The following is a 21,917-nucleotide window of genomic DNA, read 5'->3' as shown; positions in this document are numbered from 1 at the left end:
CAGGTGACGCAGGAGACTCGGGTTTGATCCCTGGGTCAGGAAGATCCCCTGGAGGAGGAAATGGCACTCCACTATTCTTGCCAGGAGAATCCTATGGACAGAGGAGCCTGGAGAGCTACAGTCCATGAGGTCGCAGAAAGTTGACATAATTGAGTGTCTGAGCAGCAGCACCTAACAGCCAGCCCCTTGCATTCAGGCTCGGTAGGTTCCATGGACCCAGGAACAATAATGCACCCCCACTCTCAGAAGACTGACCCGACCAGTCCCGCTGCACTTCTGAGGACAGTGGCCAAGCCTGGCATTGGTGATGTTAACATTTTGGTTAGTCACAAAATAAAGAAACCTTCATTTCCTATAAATAAAGAAACCATTTCCTATACAGCCGGTCTAATGGAAAATTTTCCTGAAATACGTCATTAAAGCAGGCCAGTTCTACAATGAAGAAGTGACCTCACTGAGTAGTTATATGCCAGTTTGATCCTTGGAGAAATCAGGGTTTACTCCACTGGCATCTCTAGCTGATTTTCAGACAAACCTAGGTTCTGCCCCCCAACCCTCCCTTGTAATTTGGGCAGGTTACATAAAAATAAACCTTCCAGTATTACTCCATTGACTCAGACTTCCTGTGGTTTTAAACATTTTGAAGGATAGCATGGTATTTACAGACCTGAAGAGCTTTAATCTTTTATATCACATGCTAGTACTGGATTAGAGTTCCAGAAAAACATCTATTTCTGCTTTATTGACTATGCCAAAGCCTTTGACTGTGTGGAACACAACAAACTGTGGAAAATTCTAGAAGAGATGGGAATACCAGACCATCTGACCAAGCTCTTGAGAAATCTGTATGCTGGTCAGGAAGCAACAGTTAGAACTGGACGTGGAACAACAGACTGGTTCCAAATAGGAAAAGGAGTACGTCAAGACTGTATATTATCACCCTGCTTATTTAACGTCTATGCAGAGTACATCATGAGAAATGCAGGGCTGGAAGAAGCACAAGCTGGAATCAAGATTGCCAGGAGAAATATCAATCACCTCAGATATGCAGATGACACCACGCTTATGGCAGAAAATAAAGAGGAACTAAAGAGCCTCTTGATGAAAGTGAAAGAGGAGACTGAAAAAGTTGGCTTAAAGCTCAACATTCAGAACACTAAGACCATGGCATCTGGTCCCATCACTTCATGGGAAATAGATTGGGAAACAGTGGTAACAGTGTCAGACTTTACTTTTGGGGGCTCCAAAATCACTGCAGATGGTGATTGCAGCCATGAAATTAAAAGACGCTTCCTCCTTGGAAGGTAAGTTATGACCAACCTAGATAGCATATTAAAAAGCAGAGACATTACTTTGCCAACAAGGTCCATTTAGTCAAGGCTATGGTTTTTCCAGTGGTCATGTATGGATGTGAGAGTTGGACTGTGAAGAAAGCTGAGCTCCGAAGAATTGATGCTTTTGAACTGTGGTGTTGGAGAAGACTCTTGAGAGTCCCTTGGACTGCAAGGAAATCCAACCAGTCCATCCTAAAGGAGATCTGTCCTGGGTGTTCATTGGAAGGACTGATGTTGAAGCTGAAGCTCCAATACTTTGGCCACCTCATGCGAAGAGTTGACTCATTGGAAAAGACCCTGATGCTGGGAGGGATTAGGGGAAGGAGGAGAAGGGGACGACAGAGGATGAGATTGTTGGATGGCATCGCCGACTCAATGGACATGAGTTTGAGTAAACTCCAGAAGTTGGTGTTGGACAGGGAGGCCTGGTGTGCTGCAGTCCATGGGGTTGCAAAAAGTCAGATGTGACTGAGCGACTGAACTGAACTGAACTGGATTCACAAACTGCTAAATAAATAGCCTCTCAGATTGGTTTCTAGGCAATGGTGGCAATTTGTATTTTCACTGTAATGTATGCACAGCTTTTCAAGAGTTTTGCTAACTAGTTTAGAAATGTTCCATGGAAAAAATGAGGAATGGACTGGAAAGCCAGTAATTTTCTCTTTTAAATTTTAAGAAAAAACAATGCAATTACTTGGTGATCACAAATAAAGTGAAATGGTTTCTTGTCCACCTAATATTAGCTTTTTTTCCCCTTATGAACTTGCCAATTGACACTTTGAATAACTGTATTCAATAGAAAGGATTCTCAATGACTGAGAATATAAGAATCATGTCTCTGTTTTGAGGTAGGTAATTGAATAAATGAAGGTTATATTTGGAAGATGTTCTCCTATTTTAGGGTTAAGTTAAACACACACACTGACCCACAGACATGGAAAACAAAACTATGGTTACCAACAGGGAAAGGGTATGGTATAAATTAGGAGTTTCAGAGTATCATATACATACCACTATATATAAAACAGATAATCAATGAGGACCTACTGTATAACACAGGGAACTAAACTCAGTATTTTGTAATAACCTATAAGGGAAAAGAACCTGAAAAAGAATATATATATAATAGATGGTGAAACAGTGGAAACAGTGGCAGACTTTATTTTTCTAGGCTACAAAATCACTGCAGATCGTGACTGCAGCCATGAAATTAATAGACGCTTACTCCTTGGAAGGAAAGTTATGACCAGCCTAGACAGCATATTGAAAACCAGAGACATTACTTTGCCAACAAAGGTCCATCTAGTCAAGGCTATGGTTTTTCCAGTGGTCATGTATGGATGTGAGAGTTGGACTGTGAAGAAAGCTGAGTGCCGAAGAATTGATGCATTTGAAGCGTGGTGTTGGAGAAGACTCTTGAGAGTCCCTTGGACTGCAAGGAAATCCAACCAGTCCATTCTGAAGGAGATCAGCCCTGGGATTTCTTTGGAAGGAATGATGCTAAAGTTGAAACTCCAGGACTTTGGCCACCTCATTCGAAGAGTTGACTCATAGGAAAAGACTCTGATGCTGGGAGGGATTGGGGGCAGGAGGAGAAGGGGACAACAGAGGATGAGATGGCTGGATGGCATCACCGACTCAACGGATGTGAGTCTGAGTGAACTCCCGGAGTTGGTGATGGACAGGGAGGCCTGGCGTGCTGCGATTCATGGGGTCACAAAGAGTCGGACACGACTGAGCGACTGAACTGAACTGAACTGATGTATATATTTGCATGTATAACTGGATCGTTCTCTATACACCTGAAACAACACAAAATTGTAAATGTTTTATCCTTCTATAAAACACTTAAGCACACACACATTTTGCTTCCTATTAGCACAAGTGGCAAAAGAAAAAGGAGGTTGTGAAATTCAAATAAGGAAATGTTCTTACTTACTAGTAGCTATGGTAGAGCTCTGAGGGGGAGAAGAGTAAAATAAAAGAGCTTTAAAAAAAAAAGTTTGGGCTTTCTGTATGTGAAGTGGACTACTGAGCATTGTAGATACATTGGTTAACATCCCTGATCACACATAAAGAAACTTGGATCGCACCGTGCATACAGAGGATGTAGCTTACAGACTGTGTCCTGAACCTGATCTCAAGAAACACATCAATTACCCTGATCAGTTACTGCTCCGCCCCTGGCAAAACACATTTGATAATCAGAGAAACTAAATGAAAAACCCTCCTTCAAACCGAATGGCTGAATTAGGTCTAACGTATTTACGGAAGAAGACAGGAGAGAAAAAAAAAAAGAAAGAAAACTAAAATATTCACATATGTCTCAGTGGTGATTCCAAATCCAGATTAATATCTACATCCTTTCTCAAAAAGAGCTTGCTAAGATGTGGTGCTACAATCCTAGACAATGAGAAGAAGTTTGTATGCTTAAGTCTCCTAGTTTGCATCCTCGTTTTGTTTCTAACGGTGAGGGAAAGGCTTGTGTGGGTGGTTTCTAGACATTTTCATAATTAAAAGTGGTTTGATTATTTGCATAAATTAAACAAGGTGGTTGAAGATAAAGCAGTCTCAATTATCAATAAGTTTTGGTGAATCGATGTTTCATGTAACTGTTCAGCTCAAAATTTCCTGGTCGTTGTTGTTCTTCAGTTGCTCAGTCGTGTCTGACTCTTTGCGACCCCAAGGACTGCAGTGTAGGACACCAGGCTTCCCTGTCCATCACCAACTCCTAGAGCTTGCTCAAACTCATGTCCATCGAGTCAGTGGTGCCATCCAACCATCTGCTGTCCTCTGTCATCCCCTTTTCCTCCTTCCTTCAATCTTTCCAGCATCAGGTTCTTTTCCAGTGAGTTGGCTCTTCACATCAGGTGGCCAAAGTACTAGAGCTTCAGCTTCAGCATCAGTCCTTCCAATGAATATTCAGAGTTGGTTCTTTTAGGATTGACTGGTTTGATCTCCTTGCTGTTTAAGGGACCCTCAAGAGTCTTCTCCAACACCACAGTTCGAAAGTATCAATTCTTTGGTGCTCAGCCTTCTTTACGGACCAGCTCTCACATCTGCACATGACTCCCTGATCATAGTCTTTTACAAAGCTAAGGAAGGCATAAGATATTTACCATGGATGCCGTGAGCAAGCAATCACGCGAAATTCATAGACCACCACCCACCCTACCAACTCAGGTCCATAGGATGAATTCTGTTTTTGTAGATCAATTTTGCTATTAGAGCAAAAAATGCTGGCCCACAGCATCTCCAAACATGAGTTCACCAGAAGCTGACTTGAACCTCTGGTGGCTGTGTTATATGGATATATCACAGAGATTCAGACATTGCTCTATGACAGGAAAAGCAGTCCCTACACAGAGTGAGTGAGAAATTTAACAATGCCACTTAATACACACATTCATATTATTTACAAAACAACTTTCTTAATCCTTACTTCATGCAAAATTCTTCTTGAATTTTTACTTTATATAAGGTTTCCAATGGTCTCCCTAGCAGTACTTCAAGAATATTCCATGGGCAATTTTCACTGTGAATTTCAAACATCAGCCTGAGCTATTGAAAAAAGGCCCTGGGTTATTTTTTGGGTGTTTTTTTTTCCCAAATGCTGTATACGATGGCTTTCAAAGTACAAGACATGATAGAGTGAAAAAATATTAACTTCATAACTTGTTTTTCTCTCTGTAATACTAGCCTGACTGTGTTTTTTCTTAATTCTAAGCAACAGGGAATCTAATTTATGAACTTTTTCTCAATAAAAAAACAACAAATGGAAAGTTTAATGTTGAATTAAGGAGTTTTCAAGATTAGCAGGTACACAATGACAGATTTATAGGGGTCAAGGAATGACAACTATATTTTAGGTCTAGGAAACATCTGCTCAGAGTAAGTAGTTTATGGTTTCCATTTCAAATAGAAGAAAAAAATGACATTGATCTAAGACTTTGGTAGTTTTATTTTTTATCTTTTAACCAAAGATAATACAAACCCTATTCCAGTGGGTTTGTACTATTCCTTGATAAATTCTATGGACATCAAGGAGATACAGAAATTACCACATAAGGAAATGATAAAGGTAAGGGAGAATCAAAGTTTTCAATGGAAAGTTCGTAAGCCTATGCTGTAGGTGGAAAAGGTTAATTAAATATAACGTTCAATTCATCTAAAATGTATTCTCCATGTAAGACAATAGAGTGCTTGGGCTTCCTCAGTCACCTCGACATACTAATCTAAAATAGTAAAATCCCTGGGACTACTCAAAAATCAGCATGTCACAGATAGTAATTCAGATACAGAGAAATTTTGCACAAATACACAACAACCTTGGTAATGAATTCATCTTTTTTTTAACTCTAGTCTTTATACTCATTCTAGATAATTACATGAAGCCAGGAATTGGCTGTTATCCAGTGACTGTGGACTGTGGACACTGACCAAACTGTTTGACATTTTACCCCCTTCCCTTCTATTTTCAGTCCACATTTTCCCTCCATGGTGACTTTCTGGTTATGTATTATCTGGTTTTGGCAGTCTTTACTGCCCACTTCAGATAATTGCTCAACTCTCAACTTGGCTTCTTGCTGGGTAGGCTTGACCTAAGAGAATGGATGAAGAGAGAGCCAGCATTTTCCTTTGATCTCACAGAGCTCAGGATTCTATTATATAATCTGCCATAAATCCTGGCAACAGAGATTGACATCAACATCCAACCTTGCCATAATATGACAGTCCTCATTGATTCATTATTAAATCCTGACATTTCTTAATTAACATGAACTCAGTACTTCAGTTCATCAGTGATAAGACTTTTTTTAAGTTGCCTTCTCAATATTTTTAAGGGTTTCCTTGATTAATTTTTCTCTTCTGCAATCTAAGCCTTAAATGCCAAATGTTCTAATTGGCTATCTGCCTCTAAGGTTTAAGCTCACAGATGTTTCCTTGTGGCCCTAGCAAATACCACTCCTCTGAGAATAAGTTTGATAAACAAAATTGGCAATAAATTTAGAACTGAAGAGCTGGATAAGAAATTTAAGGACAGCCCTTGTTAGTTACACTTTCGTAAATCTACAAACTTGTCTAGAGTACTCAATTCTCAAATATCGGTGTTGGTGAATTCTAGAAATCCCATCAACAAATTGGAGCCTTAAGCAATCCAAAAACTTTCTTCGACTTAACAGTATAAACCCCTTCCCCTACTGAGCTTTTCACCATGGCTGTTATCAAGTGGAAAATTGGTGCACTTCAGTTTCGCTTCTCTTCCAAGTGCCGAGGGAGGAGTCAAATGGACAGACCCCAGATGGTGAGAAGAAAGTGAAGCAAGGGCCCTGTGTAATCTGAACATAGATAATTTGTGAGCTGCTCTGAATGATTAATACTCAACTCTATTAATATTGCTTATGCAACATGAATGCCATAGTAAGCAGGAGACTTTGCTTTCTGCTTTTTCATTTCCTAGAAAACAACATTCTTCTACGAAACCTTTCCCTCACAAACTAAATTTGGAAATACCTCTTGGCTTGATTTGTGAAGCCTAAATAATCTGGAGGGGTAGGCCCACAGACCAATGTGAGCAATGTTCCTCATGCTGAATGTTATGATGTCACCCTGTCCCTGTACTTTTCTGCTTAAAATAAAATGCCCCAACATTGCCCACCAGGGAGCATCCTCAGGAGTGGAGTATTATCACTTGAGATTTATTGTAACTGAAATCAAATTATTTAGTGTGCTTGGCCTTCCCCCCGCCAACTCCCAACCCTGAACAAGTCTTTGCCTTTTCTTTTTTTTTTTTTTTTTTTTAATTGGTATCCTTGCCTCCGAGAGGAGCTACCCACATCCAAGGTCAGGGGTGGCGTGCGGGAGGAGCTACCCCACGCCCAAGGCCAGGGGCGGCAGCCGAGAGGAGCAACCCCACATCCAAGGAGCGGTGGCTGCGCAGGTAAAGGAGGGCCTAGAGGAGCTATTCCATGTTCAAGGTCAGGAGGGGTGTCAGTGAGGAGATACCCCTCGTCCAAGGTAAGGAGCAGCGGCTGCGCTTTGCTGGAGCAGCCGTGAAGAGATACCCCACATCCAAGGTAAGAGAAACCCAAGTAAGACTGTAGGTGTTGCAAGAGGGCATCACAGGGCAGACACACTGAAACCATAATCACAGAAAACTAGTCAACCTAATCACACTAGGACCACAGCCTTGTCTAACTCAATGAAACTAAGCCATGCCCTGTGGGGCCACCCAAGACAGGCAGGTCATGGTGGAGAGGTCTGACAGAATGAGGTCCACTGGAGAAGGGAATGGCAAACCACTTCAGTATTCTTGCCTTGAGAACCCCATGAACAGTATGAAAAGGCAAAATGATAGGATACTGAAGGAGGAAATCCCCAGGTCAGTAGGTGCCCAATATGCTACTAGAGATCAATAGAGAAATAACTCCAGAAAGAATGAAGGGATGGAGCCAAAGCAAAAACAATACCCAGCTGTGGATGTGACTGGTGATAGAAGCAAGGTCCGGATGCTGTAAAGAGCAATATTGCATAGGAACCTGGAATGTCAGGTCCATGAATCAGGACAAATTGGAAGTGGTCAAACAGGAGATGGCAAGAGTGAATGTCGACATTCCAGGAATCAGCGAACTCAAATGGACTGGAATGGGTGAATTGAACTCAGATGACCATTATATCTACTACTGCGGGCAGGAATCCCTTAGAAGAAATGGAGTAGCCATCATGGTCAACAAAAGAGTCCAAAATGCAGTACTTGGATGCAATCTCCAAAACGACAGAATGATCTGTTTGTTTCCAAGGCAAACCATTCAATATCACAGTAATCCAAGTCTATGCCCCAACCAGGAATGCTGAAGAAGTTGAAGTTGAACGGTTCTATGAAGACCTACAAGACCTTTTAGAACTAACACCCAAAAAAGATGTCCTTTTCATTATAGGGGACTGGAATGCAAAAGTAGGAAGTCAAGAAACACCTGGAGTAACAGGAAAATTTGGCCTTGGAATACGGAATGAAGCAGGGCGAAGGCTAATAGAGTTTGGCCAAGAGAATGCACTGATCATAACAAACACCCTCTTCCAACAACACAAGAGAAGACTCTACACATGGACATCACCAGATGGTCAACACCGAAATCAGACTGATTATATTCTTTGCAGCCAAAGATGGAGAAGCTCTATACAGTCAGCAAAAACAAGACCGGGAACTGACTGTGGCTCAGATCATGAACTCCTTATTGACAAATTCAGACTTAAATTGAAGAAAGTGGGGAAAACCACTAGACCATTCAGGTATGACCTAAATCAAATCCCTTATGATTATACAGTGGAAGTGAGAAATAGATTTAAGGGCCTAGATCTGATAGATAGAGTGCCTGATGAACTATGGAATGAGGTTCGTGACATTGTACAGGAGACAGGATCAAGACCATCCCCATGGAAAAGAAATGCAAAAGAGTAAAATGGCTGTCTGGGGAGGCCTTACAAATAGCTGTGAAAAGAAGAGAAATGAAAAGCAAAGAAGAAAAGGAAAGATATAAGCATCTGAATGCAGAGTTCCAAAGAATAGCAAGAAGAGATAAGAAAGCCTTCCTCAGCAATCAATGCAAAGAAATAGAGGAAAACAACAGAATGGGAAAGGCTAGAGATCTCCTCAAGAAAATTAGAGATACCAAGGGAATATTTCATGCAAAGATGGGCTTGATAAAGGACAGAAATGGTATGGACCTATCAGAAGCAGAAGCTATTAAGAAGAGGTGGCAAGAATACACAGAAGAACTGTACAAAAAAGATCTTCACGACCAAGATAATCATGATGGTATGATCACTGACCTAGAGCCAGACATCCTGGAATGTGAACTCAAGTGGGCCTTAGAAAGCATCACTACAAACAAAGCTCGTGGAGGTGATGGAATTCCAGTTGAGCTATTTCAAATCCTGAAAGATGATGCTGTGAAAGTGCTGCACTCAATATGCCAGCAAATTTGGAAAACTCAGCAGTGGCCACAGGACTGGAAAAGGTCAGTTTTCATTCCAAGCCCAAAGAAAGGCCATGCCAAAGAATGCTCAGACTACTGCACAATTGCACTCATCTCACACGCTAATAATGCTCAAAATTCTCCAAGCCAGGCTCAGGAATACGTGAACTGTGAACTTCCAGATGTTCAAGCTGGTTTTAGAAAAGGCAGAGGAACCAGAGATCAAATTGCCAACATCCACTGGATCATTGAAAAAACAAGAGAGTTCCAGAAAAAAAACATCTATTTCTGCTTTATTGACTATGCCAAAGCCTTTGACTGTGTGGATCACAATAAACTGTGGAAAATTCTGAAAGAGATGGGAATACCAGACCACCTGATCGGCCTCTTGAGAAACCTATATGCAGGTCAGGAAGCAACAGTTAGAACTGGACATGGAACAACAGACTGGTTCCAAATAGGAAAAGGAGTACGTCAAGGCTGTATATTGTCACCTTGCTTATTTAACTTATGTGTAGAGTACATCATGAGAAACGCTGGGCTGGAGGAAGCATAAGCTGGAATCAAGATTGCCAGGAAAAATATCAATAACCTCAGATATGCAGATGACACCCCCTTATGGCAGAAAGTGAAGAGGAACTAAAGAGCCTCTTGATGAAAGTGAAAGAGGAGAGTGAAAAAGTTGGCTTAAAGCTCAACATTCAGAACACTAAGATCATGGCATCTGGTCCCATCACTTCATGGCAAATAGATGGGGAAACAGTGGTAACAGTGTCAGACTTTATTTTTTGGGGCTCCAAAATCACTGCAGATGGTGATTGCAGCCATGAAATTAAAAGATGCTTACTCCTTGGAAGAAACGTTATGACCAACCTAGATCAAATCAGATCAGTCGCTCAGTTGTGTCCGACTCTTTGTGACCCCATGAATCGCAGCACCCTAGGCCTCTCTGTCCATCACCAACCCCCAGAGTTCACTCAGACTCACGTCCATCGAGTCAGTGATGCCATCCAGCCATCTCATCCTCTGTCGTCCCCTTCTCCGCCTGCCCTCAATCCCTCCCAGTATCAGAGTCTTTTCCAATGAGTCAGCTCTTCTCATGAGGTGGCCAAAGTACTGGAGTTTCAGCTTTAGTATCATTCCTTCCAAAGAAATCCCAGGGCTGATCTCCTTCAGAATGGACTGGTTGGATCTCCTTGCAGTCCAAGGGACTCTCAAGAGTCTTCTCCAACACCACAGTTCTCAATTCTTCAGCGCTCAGCCTTCTTCACACTCCAGCTCTCACATCCATACATGACCACAGGAAAAACCATAGCCTTGACTAGACGAACCTATGTTGGCAAAGTAATGTCTCTGCTTTTGAATATGCTATCTAGGTTGGTCATAACTTTCCTTCCAAGGAGTAAGCATCTTTTAATTTCATGGCTGCAATAACCATCTGCCGTGATTTTGGAGCCCCCAAAAATATAGTCTGACACTGTTTCCACTGTTTCCCCATCTATTTCCCATGAAGTGATGGGACCGGATGCCATGATCATTGTTTTCTGAATGTTGACCTTTAAGCCAACTTTTTCACTATCCACTTTCACTTTCATCAAGAGGCTTTTTAGTTCCTCCTCACTTTCTGCCATAAGGGTGGTGTCATCTGCATATCTGAGGTGATTGATATTTCTCCCAGCAATCTTGATTCCAGCTTGTGTTTCTTCTAGTCCAGCATTTCTCATGATGTACTCTACATATAAATAAATAAGCAGCGTGACAAATACAGCCTTGATGGACTCCTTTTCCTATTTGGAACCAGTCTGTTGTTCCATGTCCAGTTCTAACTGTTGCTTCCTGACCTGCATACAAATTTCTCAAGAGGCAGATCAGCTGGTCTGGTATTTCCATCTCTTTCAGAATTTTCCACAGTTTATTGTGATCCACACAGTCAAAGGCTTTGGCAGAGTCAATAAAGCAGAAATAGATGTTTTTTTTCTGGAACTCTCTTGTTTTTTCAATGATCCAGTGGATATTGGCAATTTGATCTCAGGTTCCTCTGTCTTTTCTAAAACCAGCCTGAACATCAGGAAGTTCACGGTTCACATATTGCTGAAGCCTGGCTTGGAGAATTTTGAGCATTACTTTACTAGCGTATGAAATGAGTGCAATTGTGCAGTAGTTTGAGCATTCTTTGGCATTGCCTTTCTCTGGGCTTGGAATGAAAACTGACCTTTTCCAGTCCTGTGGCCACTGCTGAGTTTTCAAATTTGCTGGCATATTGAGTGCAGCACTTTCACAGCATCATCTTTCAGGATTTGGAATAGCTCAACTGGAATTCTATCACCTCCACTAGCATATTCAAAAGCAGAAACATTACTTTGCCAACAAAGATCCATCTAATTAAGGCATGGTTTTTCCAGTGGTCATGTATGGATGTGGGAGTTGGATTGTGAAGAAAGCTGAGTGCCAAAGAAGTGATGCTTTTGAACTGTGGTATTGGAGAAGACTCTTGAGAGTCCCTTGGACTGCAAGGAGATCCAACCAGTCCATTCTAAAGGAGATCATTCCTGGTATTCTTTGGAAGGAATGATGCTAAAGCTGAAACTCCAGTACTTCACCTCATGCGGAGAGTTGACTCATTGGAGAAGACTCTGATGCTTGGAGGGATTGGGGGCAGGAGGAAAAGAGGACAACAGAGGATGAGATGGCTGGATGGCATCACCGACTTGATAGACATGAGTTTGAGTGAACTCCAGGAGTTGGTGATGGACAGGGAGGCCTGGCGTGCTGTGATTCATGGGGTCCAAAGAGTTGGACATGACTGAGAGACTGAACTGAACTGAACTGAGAGATCTGTTGTCTGACTTTACTTATCTGGGCTCAAAAATCACTGTAGATGGTGATTGCAGCCATGAAATTAAGATGCTTACTTCTTGGAAGGAAAGTTATGACCAACCTAGACAGCATATTAAAAAGCAAAGACATTACTTTGTCAACAAGGCCCATCTAGTCAAGGCTGTGGTTTTTCCAGTGGTTATGTATGGATGTGAGAGGTGGACTATAAAGAAAGTTGAGCGCTGAAAAATTGATGCTTTTGAACTGTGGTGCTGGAAAAGACTCTTGAAAGTCCCTTGGACTGCAAGGAGATCCAACCAGTCCATCCCAAAGCAGATCAGTCCTGGGTGTTAATTGGAAGGACTGATGTTGAAGCTGAAACTCCAATCCTTTGGCCAGCTGATGCAAAGAAGTGACTCATTTGAAAAGACCCTGATGCTGGGAAAGATTGAGGGCAGGAGGAGAAGGGGACGACAGAGGATAAGATGGTTGGATGGCATCACTGACTTAAGGAAGATGGGTTTGGGTGGACTCCAGGAGTTGGTGATGGACAGGGAGTCCTGGCATGCTGCGGTTCATGGGGTCGCAAAGAGTTGGACACGACTGAGTGACTGAACAAATGAACTGAACTGAGAGATCTATTGAACAACATCTATAGTTAACAACAGTTTTTTAATTAATTTCTTAGCTTTCTGTTTTGTATTGGGGTATAGCCAATTAACCATGCTGGGATAGTTTCAGGTGAACAGTGAAGGGATTCAGCCATACGTATGGATACGTGTGTATGTACGGCTAATCAATTTTTTTGAAGTAGAGTTGCTTTACCACATTGTGTTAGTTTCTACTGTACAGCAAAGTAAATCAGCCATATATATACATATATCCCTCCCTTTTGGGCTTCCTTCCATTTGTTAAGAAAATAGAGCTCATGTTAAGTGTTCTTACCACAATAAAATATTTTTTTAAAAACTATTCAGCATCTAGTACAAAGTACGTATTTAATAACTACAAACAAATTAAAACAACCTTAATCTAATCTAATAGAAACATGTACTCTTCTAATTCTACATTTTGTTTAAATAAAATAATTGCACTAGAAAAATATTCCAAGTTAATAGCATTTTACACATATATGAGTAACACATATATATATAACTTTTCAAGTTCTGTCACTTAATCTTTGTTGCATCACTAGGAGCATCTTTAATCAGTGTTTGGTAGTTGTTATGCCCATTTTACAGTTGGGAAAACAGAGCCTTGACCATGCAAGTTATTTGCTGAGATTATTCAGCACATCAGTGGCAGAGTTATATCTTCTGAATCCTAACCTACTTCTTTTTATGCTAGTTATTTTGGGAACAAAAATATTCTTTACAACCATAAACAATCAAGACTTTTTAAATTGTGTCACACCTGTCTTGAACTGGGGCTTTCCTGGTAAAGAAACCGCCTACAATGCAGGAGACCCCCGTTTGATTCCTGGGTTGGGAAGATCCCCTGGAGAAGGGATAGGCTACCCACTCCAGTGTTCTGGCCTAGAGAATTCCATGGGATATACAGTCCATGGGGTCACAAAGAGTCAGACACAACTGAGTCACTTTCACTTTTCACTTTCTCTTGAACTAGTTTAATCACCTCCAGAGTGACACGCTCACTCTTCATCTGAGAATTACAATTTACACAGCATTTTCCTAAGGTTAAGTTTTCATTTCATTTCAACCCTACTCTAGAGTATCTACACCATCAGTCCAGAAGTCTGACAGTTAACTCTCAATTACAAAATAATCTCACACCATTCCCCTGCACTCTTCTCATCCATGTTTCCACAAGCTGGCTAATGAGTCCTCAGATCTTTTATCCCCATGCTTTACTTATGTTCTTGTCTTTCCTTAAATCTTCCTAGGTAAACATCACCCATCCATTAGGGCCATGGGCAAATGTTACTTCCTATGTGAAACCATCTCTAACCATCTCCTCCCTCTCCATCCCTCCTTCCCATCACCCCTCCCCCAGAAATAGATTCCCTTCCTTGCTTCCACACCACATGTTGACTTTTCATGAAGCACTCATCACATTCCACTTCGCCATATTGTAATATGTGACATGATGGTCACTGTGTAATAATCACATATCCTACCATGTGCCTTAGTGACCATAACTGATAGTGAATGCCCCAGGATCGAGGAACAGGTCAGGCTCTATCACACACAGTTGTGCCCCCAACACCCAGGGCAGGGCTTCCCAAGTGACTCAGTGGTGAAGAATCTGCTTGCCAACACAGAAGATGCAGGTTGGATCCCTGGACTGGGAATATCCCCTAGAGAAGGAAATAGCAACCCACTCCGGTATTCTTGCCTGGAGAATCCCCTTGGACAGAGAAGCCTGGCAGGCTACTGTCCACGGGGTAGCAAAGAGTCAGACACCACTGAGTAACTAAACAACAATATCCAGTGCATCCCAGTCCCCCCGCGGCACTAGAGTGAGGCAGGCACAAACCCGTCATTGTACTTAAGACACTTTCAGTCCGGTTGGGAGCAGAGACTCTGGACAGACGTTAATAAACCACAGCAGGGCCTTTGTAAATATTACTCATTCCTTAAATAAAATCAGGAAAAAAAAAAACTGAACAGTGTGTGTTAAATTGAACTATATTGGATTCTAAGTAATCTCTAAATATCCTTTAGTAAAATTTGGTGCAGGGAAGCCTGGGGCAGGGCAGGGGTAGAGACTTTGGGGAAGGGCTTTGTGTTTCTTGCTAAAAAGGTGCAGAGGCAGCAGTGTGTGTCCTTTTGTCTTGAGTGCCACCAATTTCACATGGTGACTGTAGAAACAAAAATAAGCAAAAAAAAAAAAAAATGATGTAAGTAGAATTTTCAAAATTTCAAAGAAATCTATATTTGTCACATAGTTTTAAGGTGAAATATAGTCAAATGGATTGTCATATATGATGTGATCATCTCTTACTTTACAGCACATGGTTTTAAGGAAGTGAATGTTGACAGATGACTGGCTATAGTAAGTGTATGTTAGTCGCTCAGTCGTGTCCAGCTCCTTGCAACCCCATGGATTGTAGCCCACCAAGCTCCCCTGTCCATGGGATTATCCAGGCAAGAATACTGGAGTGGGTAGCCATTCCCTTCTCCAAGGGATCTTCCCGACCCAGGGATCGAATCCAGGTCTCCTGCACTGCAGACAGATTCTTTACCGTCTGAGCCACCAGGGAAGCCCCAATGGTAAGTAAAGATGAGAGTATAAAAGACAGCTTTCTGTGAGATAAACTCAAAGTTTCTTGTGGATTTCTTCGTGCCTTTTTCGAACTTCTGAAAAGGAAATACCCCGCTGAGACTATTTCTATGAACAGCAGAGGGAAGAAGGGTCTCAGAAATGTAGTTCATCCATTTGCAAAAGGGCTTTCAGGTCTTCTGAACCAATCTAGGGGAATAAGCGTGTTTAGAGAGCTCAGCTGCTGGTTATTTGGTCAGAGTACAGTTTGATGGGATCCGAGGAAAAAGAAGGAGAAGGCAATGCCAACCCACTCCAGTACTCTTGCCTGGAAAATCCCATGGATGGAGGAGCCTGGTAGGCTGCAGTCCATGTGGTCGAGAAGAGTCAGACACGACTGAGCGACTTCACTTTCACTTTTCACTTTCCTGCATTGGAGAAGGAAATGGCAACCCACTCCAGTGCTCTCGCCTGGAGAATCCAGAGACAGCGGAGCCTGGTGGGCTGCCGTCTATGGGGTCGCACAGAGTCGGACACAACTGAAGCAACTTAGCAGCAGCAGCAGCAGCAGCAGAGAAAAAAGAAATGCCAAAACCCCACTGGCAATCTACTGTCCCAGCAAAGGACAGGGACCCAGACCAGGGGCCGTGAGTGCATAGACTTGTCCATTTCCCTAGGTGGTCCTTTTGTCAGGGCCTGTCTCTCCCCGCTCATGACTGCCAGTTCCCACCCGGGGCTGTGCGTTGTCTTCACGGTAGTGAGAAAGGGAAGCTGGAGGGCTGTGCCTCCATCTGCATTCATTCGTAGCAGGAAACCTCAAAGAACTGAGAGTTGCTGATGACTATAAATAGAAGAGAGAAGCCAATTCAAGCTCCTGATGGCCGGGCTTAGTAAAATGAAGTGCCAGGTGTGCAGCTGAACCAGTGTTTGTGGTTTTTTACAACAGAACTGCGAGGGCAGCTCCTGGCCGCTTGTCTTCTCAGACAAGTCATAGCGCATCCCAAGGACTACTGGGATGCCCCAGGGACAGGATTACAGAGAGGGAGCTGGCTGACTCCCAGCCTGTCTGCCACTACCCCGCCAAAGCCCCACCCCTCTGCCTGCCCTACTTACAACCTTTCCCACCTGCCTCGGGGCCCAAGCCTCTCCGCCCACACCTCCACCACTGCACACACTCTCAGGCCTTTAGAGCACAAATGAACCCACCTTTCATCCCCATTTCATAGCATCACACAAGAGCCACTCTCACTCATGTGGTGACATGTAACTAAATCATTATTTATGCATTCTGCATCTAACACCTATGTTTCAAAAGGCTGAACTTTTTGCAAAGTTCTTTTACTTACATTATTCAATTTAATCCCCATGAAGAGCCATAAAGCTTCTATGAGTCAGATAATATCATTCCCAGTTTACAGATGAAGATACTGAGACCCTGAGGGTGTATGCTTTTATCTCTTTTTTTTTTAATTTTTTTTCCTTTTTTTTAAATTTTTTCAACTTTATAATATTGTATTGGTTTTGCCATGTATCAAAATGAATCTGCCAGGTATACATGTGTTCCCCATCCTGAACCCTTCTCCCTCCCCATACCATTCCTCTGGGTCGTCCCAGTGCACCAGCCCCAAGCATCCAGTATCGTGCATCGAACCTGGACTGGCGACTCATTTCATATATGATATTATACATGTTTCAATGCCATTCTCCCAAATCATCCCACCCTCTCCCTCTCCCACAGAGTCCAAAAGACTGTTCTCTTATCTCTTATCAGCCTAGATGCTCAGCTTGCTCCTCCAAGGCAAGGATCAATTCAGTTCAGTTCAGTCACTCAGTCGTGTCTGACTCTTTGTGACCCCATGGACTGTAGCACTCCAGGCCTCCCTGTCCATCACTAACCATGTCCATTGAGTCCGTGATGCCATCCAACCATCTCATCCTCTGTCATCCCCTTCTCCTCTCGCCTTCAATCTTTCCCAGCATCAGGGTCTTTTCCAATGAGTCAGCTCTTCGCATCAGGTGACCAAAGTATTGGAGTTTCAGCTTCAACATCAGTCCTTCCAATGAACATTCAGGACTGATTTCCTTTAGGATGGACTGGTTAGATCTCCTCGGCAAGGATCATATGGATCCAAAACTTTAGAGATGAGTGTTCTATCAAGGAATGGCTGGAAGTGGGGGCTTGGGAAACAGAGAAGCTTATCTTCAAGTCTTAGAACTGTCCTTTGTAAAGACATCTAACATTGGGCACATGACCTAAGTTTGCAAAGCCTTGGTGTCCTCATTTGTAAAACTGGAACCATACTGTTGTTTACCATGTGGAGTGGTTGTAAGGATTAAATGTGATCATGCTTATAAAAAGCTTGGTACAAAATCAGAGCTCCCTAAAAGGGAAATACTAATACGATTGCTGTTCCTACTGCCTCGTGGGCATTAAGTGTTTGTTATAGAGCCAGAGGGTGAAATCACCCCAGGTCTCTGGCATCACGTTGAATGAGAAATCAGGGTACAACTGTACACAAGTACAGACTCAGGCTTGGCCCAACCGCCAAACCGAACACTTCTCCGGACAGCAAAATGAATGGGAAGCATTTGTACCAAGTTTCATTCATCCTTGTCTCAGCAAGAATTTGCCCATTTTCTTTCCTACTCCTCTTATCACAAATGGATGTAACTACCCTTAGGGTCACAAAGGAGAAGTCATAATGGAGGGTAGGATGTTAGGGATTTCTGTACCTTCTCTTCCAATACTTTATGCTTATTACAGACACAGCAGCATTGCACCCATGGCAGGCTCAGCTGACTGCTTTTGTTCTTTTTTTTCAGGTCAAGTTCCCTGTTTGGTCCAATGGATGCAAACTCCTAGTGGCTGTGATACTGACCATGAGGTTTAGTCATTTATTCCACCAACATTTACTATCAGGCAGTGTAACTAGGCTTGGAATAAAAATGACTTCATCCTATGGAGTTTCTAACATGTGAAGACTACAAGTGGTTTATTAAGTAGTTTAATCTCATTTACTCCACACAATTAAATCCAGGGGCCACTCCTATTATCCCTACTTTACAGATGAGGAATTTGAGGCCAGAGGTTAAATCATACAACTAGAAAGTGATGGGCATGCTGGTTTGGACTCAGCCATCTCCTGTGGTTTTGAATCAAAATTGCTGAACATCTGAATCCTCACCAAAGAGGTCTGCTAGGGGAGACCCGAGCAGAAGCAGATGCTTTCCAGCAACATATTTTTAGGGGCAAATGGATAATGCAAGGATCTTCCTAGGTGGCGCTAGTGGTAAAGAATCTGTCTACCAATGCAGGAGATGGAAGAGATGCAGGTTCAATCCCTGGGTCAATCTACCAATGCAGGAGATATAAGAGATGCAGGTTCAATCCCTGGGCCAGGAAGACCCCCTGAGGAACGGCATGGCAACCTACTCAAATATTCTTGCCTGGAGAATCCCATGGACAGAGGAGCCTGGTGGGCCACAGTCCATAGAGTCTCATAGAGTCGGACACAACTGAAGCGACTTAGCACGCACACAGGGATAATGCAAGCCTCTGCATTCTGACTCTGTCTCAGAGTGAGAAAGAAAAAAAATTTACACTCCTTAGAAAGAATGATAAACTCACTGATGTGCAAGGTTTTGTCAGGGTCCAGTGGGAACGATCCAGAGGAAGTCGACTGAATTGGTGCCTAGAAGGCAAGATCACCTTCCTCACCATCACCTTCATCAAAAGCCACCTGCTAAGACTTCCCTATAGCTCAAACGGTAAAGAATCTTCCCGCAGTGCAGGAGGCCAGGGTTCAGTCCCTGCCTTGGGAAGATCCTCTGGAGAAGGGTATGGCAATCCACTGCAGTATTCTTGCCTGGAGAATCCCACGGACAAAGGAGCCTGGCGGGCTACCATCCATGGGGGTCACAAAGACTGAGCAACTAACACATACAAGTACCTTGCTCTAAAACTAGCAGTTTATTACACTCTGTGCAGGGAGCCCAACACGGGGATTAAGGACAGACACAGCCATGATGGACATGAATGGGCAGGGCCATTTCTCAACCACTATGAGGGAAACTTATGCTATGAACATTTTACAACCAATATGGATGATCTACTCAGAGCTGGGTCACTCTCATTCTTGCCTTATCTTTGGCAATTATTTGCCTAATCTTTGTAGCCAACCTGCAACCATGAACCAGTGCTGTTCTCTGTTTTGGGCAAACTAAAGCCTAGGTACCAGGCCCTGAGTCTCAGCGGTTGTACTGATCAACTGGACTAAATGAATATGGACAAATACTGAGCGAAGCCACAGAAAACCACATGAAAATGTTTAGCAGACCTGAAGTGCAAATATTTACATTGTACAGAGGTTGAGAGTGGGTGTTAGCAAAAAGGAAGAGAGTCGATAACTCTAAATCCTAAACTGAATGAAAGATACAGAGTTAATTGAAATGAAAGATAATTGTTTGACTCCGTTCTTGCTGCAAGTTTGAGAACATAAACTTTAATCCCTTTCCTCGACTGTCATTGCCATAAAATAAAACAAATACCTCCAAGAGTCTAAGAAATAATATCTGCTAGGATATATGGCACTTACATGCATATTCAAAATTTTTGCTTTTTTTCCCTCCATGTTGTTGTCTCTGATGATTATGTTATTTTTATTCCTAATTTCTTTGAAACCTAATACCCTGTAAGTGTTATATCTAACCACTAGAATAGTATAGTCACATGCATTAAATCCTAGGGGGCAATCTTCATAGGATATTAACAAAATTGGAGCAAACATTTGCTTTGGAGAAAGAGGAAAGGATTATATAGAGTAGAAACAGGTTCTGAAGCCTACATCTCATAAGGATTCATCTAATTTCATTTCTTTTGTCTCTCAGTGTATTTTAAGATAAAATTCAAACACTGCAACCTCATATTCATAAGTTCACTTTCAACATTAATATATATATCATATATACATCATAGATGTGAAATAAACATATATATATATATATACCTACATATGTATGTAAATATATGTGTGTATATATATAATATTCAAAACCAGGTGAGTTTCCTAGCAATCTTGTGCATGGAGTAACTTTGCAAGTCTGTTATATCTGGCCCAGAAAGCCAATAAAAATCTGGCATCTTTGAACAGAAATCAGTGCCATGATCCCAAGTCCTGATAAAGCTCAATACTTACATTAAGATTTTTTTTTTTAATTATGTTGGCTACTATGGGCATGTCTGGGAGAGCGAAGACTGGTTACCCTCTTAACACAGCACAGAACTTAGAACGTAACACGCATTTCCTGAAACATGTGGCATGCCTTTAACCAAAATGAAAGTATGCTGCCCTGTCTTTTGTGACTGCCACATCATTATTTAAGTAGCACTCTGTGGTGCAGGGAGACACTTACGTACACGCCAACCCCCTGTAAAAAGTGCCCAGGAGTGTCTTCCACAGGAGAGCAAACTGAGGCAGAAAGACCCAAGAGAACTTGCTCTGAAATCACAGGCAATTTAAAGACAGGGTGGCTGACTTTTGGATTGCTAGATGGCGTAGCTTTTCAGAAAACTTGACTGCCTTCAGGAAACAAGTAATGGCTTATTCAGATTGCTTAGTTTCAACTCACAGAAGTTACGGCACCCAAAGATGACGAAAACAGGTAGCATGTTCACGCTAGCCCGTGATCAGTCCAATTAATAATTTTTGAAATTCTGCCACATTTCGATAATCCAAAACCTTCTAGCTAGAGCTGGATCAAATAAATAGGCGTTATCTGGAGCAAGCAGACAGCCTGTCAGTGAGTGCTAAGAAAAGGGTAGTCGAGTTGCCCTCTGACTCAGCTGAATATCATTTAAAAAGTGGATTTTCACTGTACCAAGTTTAGACTTAACATTTCAATGTCATACTAATACTTGCCAGAAACTTTGCAAAATATCCCTGGAGCATTAAGAGAAAAATGAACATCTTTTCACAGGAGAGGGAAGCTGTAAAGTTACATCACGTTTGTAAATAGTAGCACATATAACAAAAAGAAAAAGAGTATATATATATACATATATACTGAGAAGAAGAAATAGGAGTACCTGCTTGAGGAGAAGAATGTCACTGAAAGACTGTCTTCGTATGCTATAGAAGGGCAAGGGAAAGGAACATTAACCTTTCGAGTCCGTTAGGGAACTTCTGAGCATGGAGCCCTTATTTTCAGTTTTGGTGAAATCCGTTCTGAGGCAGTAGACAAGAGGCTGTTATGACCATGAAATTAGGAAATGCAGAAACTCAAAACTAAAGAACTAGCACCACCATTTGACTAGGAGTGGAAAAGTCTTCTGTACAAAACAGAGGAGGGGGTGGCCTTTCTTTCTCCACACCAGGCCTAATTCTCACTGTCCTAGCACTTGGGTCAAGACAGACATTTCACAAGGGTATAAGTCATCTGTTAATCTGCCTGAATTTTTTTTTTTTTTAATGAATACCAGCTCACTTTCTCTTCACTACTAATAAAGGTTAAAGTCTAGACAGGCATTTTGGGTTGGAAAAATAATAATCAAGCATTCATTGGACACATA

At 42.1% G+C, this 21,917-nt stretch overlaps 1 protein-coding gene across 4 annotated transcripts in view; it reads right to left on the bottom strand.

Moving 5' to 3' along the window:
* The window catches only part of ESR1 (estrogen receptor 1), a 408,809-nt gene extending 387,238 nt beyond the window's left edge, over window positions 1-21,571 (bottom strand). The window contains exon 1 of one of the 4 annotated variants that reach the window (XM_070376878.1): window positions 21,435-21,571. The gene's annotated coding sequence lies outside the window, so the exon portion shown is untranslated. The remainder of the gene's footprint in view (window positions 1-21,434) is intronic. The other 3 variants (XM_070376880.1, XM_070376883.1, XM_070376882.1) reach the window with 3 other exon arrangements.
* Window positions 21,572-21,917: the final 346 nt, after the last annotated feature.

This window comes from Bos mutus, chromosome 9, assembly GCF_027580195.1.
Source record: "Bos mutus isolate GX-2022 chromosome 9, NWIPB_WYAK_1.1, whole genome shotgun sequence".
Taxonomy (NCBI): domain Eukaryota; kingdom Metazoa; phylum Chordata; class Mammalia; order Artiodactyla; family Bovidae; genus Bos; species Bos mutus.
The sequence above is the reverse complement of the archived record's forward strand: the minus strand, read 5'-3'. Positions and strand labels throughout refer to the sequence as shown.